Source organism: Helianthus annuus, chromosome 4, assembly GCF_002127325.2.
Source record: "Helianthus annuus cultivar XRQ/B chromosome 4, HanXRQr2.0-SUNRISE, whole genome shotgun sequence".
NCBI lineage: Eukaryota > Viridiplantae > Streptophyta > Magnoliopsida > Asterales > Asteraceae > Helianthus > Helianthus annuus.
In genome coordinates this window covers 82,057,217-82,068,252 of record NC_035436.2, presented here as the reverse complement: position 1 = coordinate 82,068,252, position 11,036 = coordinate 82,057,217, and positions in this window count along the sequence as shown.

The window sequence follows — 11,036 nt, the reverse complement described above, 5'->3', positions numbered from 1 at the left end:
TGTGCTTATTTTATGTTGTTTCCTTCTATTCTATCACTACATCCGAACTCCGAGCCAAATTTTGTAATTTGGACGGGATTAGGAGTGAAACCCGCGAATTCCTGCCTAAATTACAAATTTTTGTCAATTATTTTGTGCGATTTTCTATCAACAAACGGGGGAGAATTATACCAAATCAGGGCTGAAACCCATAATTTGATGAAAACTTTCCTCTAAATTTTCTTAAAACAAGGAAGAAATTGCTGAGCTAGGGGTGAAACCCTAACCTTGGCAGTTATTCCAACCTTATTTTATCTCGCCAAGGCAATTGACGGACTCCAACGACCTGAACTCACGAGTATGGCCTAGGATGCGCATGCATAATGCCCAAGAATCGAGGCAGAAACATGCCCCCTAGAGTCGAAAGTGACGACAAGTCAACTGTGAATAGTTAAATTGCCATGGTTAGTCAAAGTCTAGTAGCCGCAGACAATCCATTTTCCGATTTTAAGTGTTGCTTCGTTGATTTTATGTGATTTACCTGTTTACGTGTTTTAAGATTCGTTGATTACTCCATTTGTTATCAATCTGCGTGACCTTTGTTGCTATTCTATCTCGATTCAAATCCCTGTTGATGTGATCTAAACGAAACCAGTGTGCTATGCTACGCTATACGACTAAGTTAGACGATACAATGTGACGCTATCCGATATGCAAAACGAACGGCACTCGACTTGTGGTTATAGGTTTCTGTTTTCTGACTACCTCTGTGATAAAATTGCGTACGTGTTTAGGAAATTAAGTGCTCTAATTGCTTCTGTGCTTATGTGCCCAAATTGCTTCTGTGCTTATGTGCCTCTATGATTATGTGCTTATGTGATTATATGTGTTACGTGACGAGAGATGCGACGTGATTCTAAGCTTTAGAGATCTAAGAACGTGTGAGACTCGAATTCGTTGTGTTGAGCCTGAGACGATGTCTATTGCAGACCATGTCGTCATCTGGACAACCTAGATCACGCTCGCGTCTTACCCGCCAGGAGAAAAGAGATCGACGTCTGGCTGCTATCATCTCTAAGACCGTGGCGAAGGCCGTGAGTGAGGTTTATGAGAATGCCAGCAAATCATCTGAGATGTCACAAGCTGATGCTCCGAAAGAATCCAGCAAGACTGCTTTTAGCTTCAAGCAATTTAAGGCATGTGGGCCAAAAGAGTTCACCGGTGAGGATGGTCCAACGGCTATGTTTCACTGGTTTGACTCGATAGAAGTCACCCTTCGTCAAAGCGGATGCCCAGATCACCTCCGTACTCTCAATGCTACCGGTGTCTTCCAGTCGCGAGCTTTGGACTGGTGGACCGCAGAAAGGAACAAGCGCGGGAACGACGCTGCATACGAGCTGACGTGGAAAGAATTGAAAGCGATCATGATGGACGAGTTCTGTCCTCCCCACGAACGCCAAAAGTTGGAGGATGAGTTCTGGAGTATCAAGCAAAAGGAGGGAGACAATGCTGGTCTCACCGCCCGTTTCAAGCAATTAAGTATCATATGTCCCGACCAGGTCAAGACTTCTGACATGACCATCAAGAAATACATCCGTGCTCTTCCGGATTGTGTCGCAGATTTTGTTCACGCCGCCAAACCCGCAACGATCGAGGAAACCTACCTACTCGCTGCCGAGATTAACGACAAGCGAGTTAAGGCTGGTGTCTGGGATAAGCCATCCAAGTCGTTGCATCAAGTTACTGCCGCATCAACCGACAACCCTACTGCTCAAGCCTCTAAGTCCTCGAGAAGAAGAAAGAAGAACAAGGGTTGTGCCGCCGCAACCAATGCTGCTCCTCTTCAGTCAGTACCGCCACAACAGCAACAACCACAGCGCACTGCGCCAGTGATCAATGCGCCGCCAGCTAAGCGTGCGTACACCGGCCCCCACCCACTCTGTGCTACATGTTCTTATCATCACCCGGTGGGTGTGGCCTGCCGTTTCTGTGTCCACTGCAACGTTTACGGGCATTTCACTGCGAGTTGCCGCTATGGTCCTCGACAAACGCAAGCTCAAGCCGTTGTTAACCAAGCCCTGCTACCTGCTCCTCAAGCTCCTCAAGCTGCACAAGCCCCGGCAAACAATGTTCGGACCTGCTTTGCATGTGGTGACCCTAACCACTTCGCAAACCGGTGTCCGAACAGGGTGGTGAAACAAGAAGCCCAACAACCCCAGCAACAACAACAGCAGCCTCAACAACAAGCCGCTCACGCCAGAACTTTCAACATCAACGCACGCCAGGCTCAAGCTGATAACAACGTGGTCAATGGTACGTTCCTTGTGAATGGTATATATGCATCATGTTTGTTTGATACTGGAGCCGATAACTGCTTTGTGTCATTTGAGTTTGAGAAACTTCTTAGACGTAAGCGCTCTTATCTTTCGTCACCCTACGAAGTAGAAGTCGCTACCGGAAGAACTATTGCTGTCAATTCTGTGCTCCGTGATTGTACTCTCGAGCTCAACAATCATATATTCCCGATTAATCTCATTCCAATGCAGCTCGGAAGTTTCGATGTCATAGTAGGCATGGACTTTCTTCGTGAAAACCGTGCTGAAGTTGTGTGTTCCGACAAGATGATTCGTTTTGTGCTAGCTAGTGGTGATATTTTATGTGTTTATGGTGAAACTACTGCAAAAGATCTCAAGCTCATGTCCTGTCTTCAAGCTCGCAAATATCTCCGCAAGGAATATCGAGCCTTCTTGGCCAACATTGTTGTAGCAGAGACGGACAAGAAAAAGAAAGTTGAACTCAAGGATGTTCCTGTTGTCCGAGAATTTCCTCAGGTGTTCCCTGATGATCTTCCTGGATTACCTCCTAGTCGTGATATCGACTTTCGAATCGACCTTATTCCAGGAGCTAACCCAGTGGCCAAAGCCCCGTATCGACTCGCTCCATCTGAGATGCGAGAACTCTCAAACCAACTCCAAGAGTTACTTGAAAAAGGCTTCATTCGCCCGAGCACTTCTCCATGGGGCGCACCAGTCCTTTTCATCAAAAAGAAGGACGGGTCGTTCCGAATGTGCATCGATTACCGGGAATTGAACAAGCTGACCATCAAGAACCGATACCCCTTACCAAGAATCGATGATCTGTTTGACCAACTACAAGGTGCTCAGTGTTTCTCCAAGATTGATCTACGTTCAGGCTACCATCAGTTGCGGATTCAAGAGGAAGACATACCCAAAACCGCTTTCCGAACCCGATACGGCCACTACGAATTTGTCGTCATGCCTTTTGGTTTGACCAACGCACCCGCGGTCTTTATGGATCTGATGAATCGCGTGTGTAAACCGTTCTTAGACCGTTTTGTCATTGTATTTATCGACGATGTCCTGATCTATTCCAGATCGAGGGCCGAACATGCGCAGCATCTGCGATTGGTTCTCGAGTTGCTTCAGGGAAACCAACTCTACGCCAAATTCTCCAAGTGTGAGTTCTGGTTGGAGGAGGTTCAATTTCTGGGTCACATTGTGAATAGTCGGGGTATACACGTTGATCCTGCAAAGATTGAGGCAGTCAAGGGATGGGTTACGCCAAAGAATCCGTCAGAAGTTCGCTCTTTTCTCGGATTAGCTGGTTACTACCGGTGATTCATCGAAGGATTTTCAAAGATTGCTGTACCGCTTACCTCCCTTACTCATAAAGACAAGCCTTTTGTGTGGGGAACCGCGCAGGAGACTGCTTTCCAAACCCTCAAACACATGCTGTGCCATGCACCAGTTCTTACACTGCCGGACGGAAGCGATGACTTCGTTGTCTATTGTGATGCTTCAAACCTTGGACTTGGCTGTGTTCTCATGCAACGAGACAAGGTTATAGCTTACGCATCTCGACAGCTCAAAATCCACGAGAAGAACTATACAACCCATGACCTCGAGCTAGGCGCAGTTGTCTTTGCCTTAAAGATTTGGCGACACTACCTGTACGGTACAAAGTGTACGATCTTCACCGATCATAAGAGCCTACAACATATCTTTAACCAGAGGGAACTCAATATGCGTCAACGCCGATGGGTAGAACTTCTCAACGATTACGACTGTGAGATCCGTTATCACCCAGGCAAGGCGAATGTAGTTGCAGACGCCCTCAGCAGAAAGAATTACGTGATAGGTGTTCGAAACATCCAGGCTCAGTATAACCTCGAAGCTCTCATCCGCGAAGCACAACACGCTTGCTTTAACGAGCGTACGTTGAAGAAAGAACGAATCTATCACGATGGAACTCAGCTCGTGAGCAAAGCCAACGGAATATTCTATTATCTGGACCGAATCTGGGTTCCGAGGAGGACAGATTTGCGAAAGATCATCATGAACGAAGCCCACAAATCCCGATATTCCATTCATCCCGGTGCGGACAAAATGTACCAGGACCTTCGCTACAAATACTGGTGGCCTGGGATGAAAAGGGATATTGCTCTATATGTTGGTAGCTGTTTAACTTGTGCAAGAGTCAAGGCTGAACACCAAAGACCTTCAGGCTTACTCGAACAACCGCCGATACCCGTATGGAAGTGGGAAAGCATAGCTATGGATTTCATAACTAAGCTTCCGACCACGCCATCAGGTCACGACAGTATTTGGGTTATAGTCGACCGTCTAACCAAATCAGCCCACTTTCTGCCAATACGAGAAGACTATAAGGTGGCCAAACTAGCCCAAATCTACACCGACGAGATCATTAAGAATCATGGTACGCCTCGAGACATCATTTCTGATCGCGATGCTCGGTTTACATCGAGATTGTGGGAAACTTTTCAAGCAGCTCTTGGTACGACGCTGAATTTGAGTACCGCATTCCACCCGCAAACCGACGGGCAGACTGAGAGAACGATTCGTACTATTGAAGACATGCTCCGTGCGTGTGTTATCGATTTTGGTGGTAGTTGGAGCAAACACCTACCGTTGGTCGAATTTTCGTACAATAATAGCTATCACTCCAGCATCGAAATGGCACCTTTCGAAGCCTTGTATGGTAGGAGATGTCGCTCGCCTATTGTATGGCACGAGGTCGGTCATTCACAATTGACTGGGCCCGAGATTCTGCAAGAAACGACTGACAAGATCCACCAGATAAGGGAAAATTTGGTAAAGGCCCGGGACAGACAAAAGATGTACGCCGATAAACGACGCAGGCCCCGCGAATTTGCAGTTGGCGACTACGTGCTCCTAAAGGTATCACCTTGGAAGGGAGTAGTCCGTTTCGGCAAAAGAGGGAAACTTGCGCCTCGATTTGTTGGACCTTTTAAGATTCTGGAAAGGATCGGTAAAGTTGCCTACAAACTCGAATTACCGGAGGAACTCAGCAATGTCCACCCGACTTTCCATATTTCAAACCTTCGAAAATGCGTAGCCGACCACGACGCAATAATACCACTCGACGATCTTCAGGTCAATGAGACGCTACACTTCGTGGAAAAGCCTGTCGAAATCATGGACCGACAGACCAAGCAACTCAGACGCTCTCGCATTCCTATTGTAAAAGTACGATGGGAAGGCAAACGAGGCGCGGAGTTCACTTGGGAACTCGAAAGTGACATGAAGGCCAAGTACCCGCAGTTGTTCAGATAGATCTGAAGCATCAAATTGGTAAAATCACACGGCGATGTACGGTTCTCGGCCTAATTTCGGGACGAAATTCCCTAAAGGAGGGGAGACTGTAACACCCCGTGTTTTCCAAAAGTCAAAGTCAAAGTCAAGGGTTGACTGTTATTGGAATTAAAGATTAATAAAGATTAATTTCATTTTAGTTTCATTTTGATTTTCATATTATTTGGAGTAAGTGTTGTATAATCAAACTAATCGACCGATAATCGAACTGTGAATCAACGACCGACTGTGAATGGTAGGAAGTAACAATGCAATAAAGCTAGTCAATCAATAATCAAGCTAATCAAATCAATCATCGAACTCAAGTGTGGGGATTTTAGTACTTTTATACGTGTGTGTGTGCCTTATGTGTTACTTGTGCATGTTTACTTTTTATGTTAAAGTGTGTGGTGAATCAATCAAATCAATCAAGACTCAAAGGTGAATCAAACTCAATGGAAATCGAACCCGAAATGGTTGTAAGGATGCCTGTATGTTAGATATGGTAGTTGAGACTAAAAGTAATTTGATTAGGAATTCTATCATTCTCAAATCATCGTTCATCGAACTCGAAATACCAAAAATCGTCGCGAAACACTCAAAACCAGGCAAGCCGATCGAACAGGGCAACCTGATCGAACAGGCTAGCCGATCGAACAGGCTGTTCGATCGGACAGCTGCTCGATCAGGGATGCTGTTCGATCAGCTGACCCTTTCCTCTTTTGGAAGCCTATAAATAGGGCTGTCCTTGTCAAACTTTCCACTTTTGGAAAAGCTCTGACCGACCAGCCTCTTCTTCTCACTAAATCTCAGATTTCTCTCAAACCGGTAAGTATTTCGCTCTAATCCTTGTACGTTTTTGTTCATTAATCGATTCTCCATCTTTCTATCTTTCAAAACCTGAATTTCATCCATGAAATCACCAAGATCTAGGTGTTCTTGGGTGGTGTCATCATGTGTTCTTCAAGAACACTAAGTTTTGACATCATTCCACCATGAATAACTTAGATCTAACCGATTTCCACATAAATAACCTAAAATCTTCCAAAGATCTTAACATTTCACGGTGGAAAAGGATTGGAAGATGGGTTTTCATCTATCTTTCAACTCTTTTACACTCAAAACGGTGAAAACGAGACTTGAACCGATTTATAAATCAATCTAAACAAACACATGGTTCAAGATTCGGGTTCTACCGAGAGATATACCGATTCCGGGTTAAACGTTAAACTTAGGTACCAAACCGTCTCTGACCGAGTTTGGGTGATTCCTGCTCGAGTCAGTAGACTAAGTAGGGACTTCAGTTTTGTGGTTCAACTCGTAGTCAAAATATCTCTAAAACATCAACAATTAACGGGAATAACCAGGTGTTAGGTGATAGGTTAACCGAATCGAGAAGCTGGCCGAACGGCTAGGCTGTTCGATCGAACAGCCCAACCGAACGACTATGCCAGCCGATCGACTAGGCTAACCGATCGACTAGCACTTAGACCCACCAACTCACAAAAGTGTAGTATTGACGAGGTACTGTTCGATCGACTACGCCACTCGATTGTAATCATTACTACTCGAATCATGAGATACTATACTTTAAAACACTTAGACTTTTTGAAACAATGGAATGTCACCCGATCGAGCATGCTAACCGATCGAGTGACATCTTGCCAACCATGCAATGCTAACCGATCGGTTGGGCTAACCGATCGAACAGCTGTTCGATCGGCCAACTTGAAAGGTAGTACAAACCATCATACACAAACACATCCTTCACATCAAAGGAAGAAACAGTCCACTTGAAGGAACCAGCCGATCGAGCCAGCCAGCCGATCGAATGGATGTTCGAACGGACCTTCAAACCAATCGAACAGCCCACTCGATCGAACTGCTGTCCGATCGAATGGTCTATCCGATCCAAGTACATTGTTTACTTTTTCCGCGTTACTCATCGTTGTGTTATCGAACTATTCAGGCTAACCTATTCTCAGTGCTCCCTTCAATCCACAACCAACCACTGTGAGTATACTCGATCCCTTTTTGCTTTCAGCACTTTTGGGTGTTACATACGTAATCTATCAAATTCACAAACAACACAAACTATTTGAACGCTAACCTTCTTGCATGTATTACTTGTCTAAATGATTGCTGTTTATTATGTTTACACGTGGAGTGCTATCTGCCTGCTTTAGCAACGTAGTACTATAGTTTGGACTCAGCACCCGTTCACACGGGGGTTGCTAAGGACAATTACTTGCATGGATTACGGTGGTAATCATGTATTGCGAACTGTCTCGGACAGTCAACCCGAAGTCGTTGGTATCGATGGTCCCATGTTGATAATTTACATGCATCGTTTGCCCTTGTGTACGTGCTTGGTTATGCGTAAACTATTCGAACTTTATATGCTATATCAAACTTGTGTACTCACCTTTACATTATATGTATTGACTTTTATTTTAACGTATGTGACAGGTGTTTAAGCTACTAGCGTGCTAGGGAAGCGAGGCAATAATAAGCTTCTAGGAGCCAGTGACCTTAGGACAGTGTCCATATACCTGCTCCAGGGCCATAATTATCTGTAGATCTTGTACTGGCACCTGTAGTCAGTAAGATCTATAGTTAGCCGTCTAGAAGTCTTAAAACAATATTTAAATTCGGTCTGTAATAATTAAGAATCTGAGTTGACGGAACAGTTCCCATATTGTTTAGTTGATTTCTATGATAACTTGTTATTGTTTGGGACACGGTATGGGACGTGTTATTTAACTGAATTGTATGATAGTTGTTGTGGAAACTTCTGAACAATCTGTTTCGCTCAGTGCCGCGCCCCGATGATTCCGCCATCGGTTGGGGTGTGACAACTAATGTTGTAGGGATCTTGAGGATCTAACCCTGGATAAGCTCCAAAGTTGGGCATTGGCACATTTTCCTGTATTGGGTTTTGTTGCACGTAGTCCCTAACATCATCCCACCAGGGGTTGTAATTATTTGGGTCTAGGGGATCTGGTGCAGGTACCCTAGGTGTCTCCTCCGGGTTATAATCAGGCATTTCTATCTGGTTTTCTATTTCCATGGGTTGGTCAGGATTTTGTGGTTGTGGTGCTAGCATTTGTTCCAGGTTTGGATCAGCAGCAGTGGTTGCTAAAATATGGATATTAGCAATACCCCTATTGAGCATATCCTGATTATAAGCATCAGTTTCTCTTTTTGCTGCGGCTAACACTCGCTGTTCCTGCAACTTTTTCATTCTTTTCCTACGCTCGTGCGCTCCCCTACTGAACCATCCCCTCTTTTTCTGAGGAAATGGCTCTTCAGACTGAGCCTTAAACACAAAGACCCCTTCTTCTGTGTCAGCAGAATACCCTGAGAGGGCAGGCTGAGAAGAGGAGGTGCCTTCGCTCCTAGGCGAACCAGACAGTTGACGATAGGCGTCAGAAGGTCCTTGGTCACTCATACTGTAAACTAACAAAAAGTCAGATAACACATAGCAAAAAATACAATTATACACGTATTTCCATAGTTTATTTCCTAACAATTTGAATTTTGATGTCAGCAGAACACTTCTGTGGCTGAATCAGTGGCATAGCTCTGATACCACCTTCTGTCACAACCCCCGGTCCCTAGTTCCCGGGAACGGGCGGCCGTGAGCCAGTTTCGGTGGTATCACGTTAATTACTTATTTGGCAGCGGAAATTTTCATCAGGACCGTAGTTAGGAAATATTAAATCAGAGTAAACCACCATATTTTATAATCTTAAACAAATGGGTAAAACCCAAGTTTTTATTACAAACTGATTTACAGGGATAAATCCCACTTTATTGAAATAAACGCTTTCTTTTATTTAGGTAACTTTTATAGCCACTTTTCCAAGCCTTCAGTGCTGTCCAGCTGGCTTCTATTTGGCTTTCACATTTTGTTACCTGAAACGCGTTTTAAAAAGGTTTTGTCAGTGGGAAATACTGGTGAGTGAATCCCAGTTTAATCAAGAAATATTAATTTACTTTAAACAGTATTGAGGGCGATTACAATGTTTATATCTACCCAATTACTCATTCAGTAGTGTCAAGTCTGACTGAGGGTCATATTACACATTGGCTAACTCTTCGTCCAATGGTAACGTTACTCACATTTTGTATACAAAACCCCAACATACCGGCAGTAATTGTAGAATTACAAAGACTCAATCACTGCTAAATTGCATTGTAAAAAGGTTAAGGTTTTGTAAAAACTGTTAACAAAAAGGAGATTACTCACATTGCTGTCTTAGGTTATTCTTTAGGGTTTCCTGGTGAATATCTATAATTTACACAAATGCACGTGTGTTAGTATAATAACCCATTTTAACATTAGTAATACCCTCCCCGAGACGGCATTCCAACGACTACGTCGGGCAGAACCACGACAGCCGTTATGGAACCCTAGATCAATCGGGCAGCGTATCTAATACGTCTCCAGGGGTTATAATACTTACATCGTAGCAGAACCTCGCTATTTTAGGGGGTATAATGCCCGGGTATAATAACACTACTACAGAAATTGTGATTTGAGAAGTGAAAATTGAACGAGCAGACTGAAGGCCCGTTGCCTTCTATTTATAGTGCTGAAATTGGACTTCCTCGCGGCCCGCGTGACATTTGGGCTGAGCTTACGCGGCCCGCGTCAAAGCTGGGTCAACGCGTAGCTTGGCCCGGTCATCATATAGCTGATCGCTCGCGACCCTCATTAACTTGGATGCACTTCTACGCGGCCCGCATGAACTAAGGATTTAAACGAAATCTGGTTATACTCTCGCGCGGCCCGCGTTAAGTTGAGGTGAGGTCCCATGCGGCCCGCCTCAACTTAGTTTTTATTGTTTTTATTTATATTATATGTTATTTTGTATTTTGGGCTCGGTTTTCACATACGGGGCACATATAAGGACACATTGAGATATTTAAAATATATTAGGGTGTTAGAAATATTATGAGGGTGTCGGTTTTACCGAGGGTTGTTATAGTTACCTACATAACCCCCACACATAACCATGGGTGTAGTCTGATAACGGGATTTGTCAGATCCTATGGTACCATAACCTAATACTGGTCGGCTTGATCAGAGCTAATGAATGTCATTCGTTATGTAATTACAACGAACAAGTTTGTTCACATTATCAAAATCGTTATTAGTTTAATATAAACCATCTTAATCGTTTTTGAAAACATCGTTTAAACCTTGAAATCGTTTTGTGCATATGAATCACCCCAAAACAATTGAAAACAGTAAAATAGGGGAACTATGTACTCACATTGAAGTGCAAGTATCCTCAATCTAAAGAACTCAACAAGCTCAATCAAACCAAGGAAACTCAAGCAGCACCTAATAATCGAATCACTTAGTCAAACAATAGACGCCTAAATTGGAAGATCGGACAGGATGAGGTCTTGTAA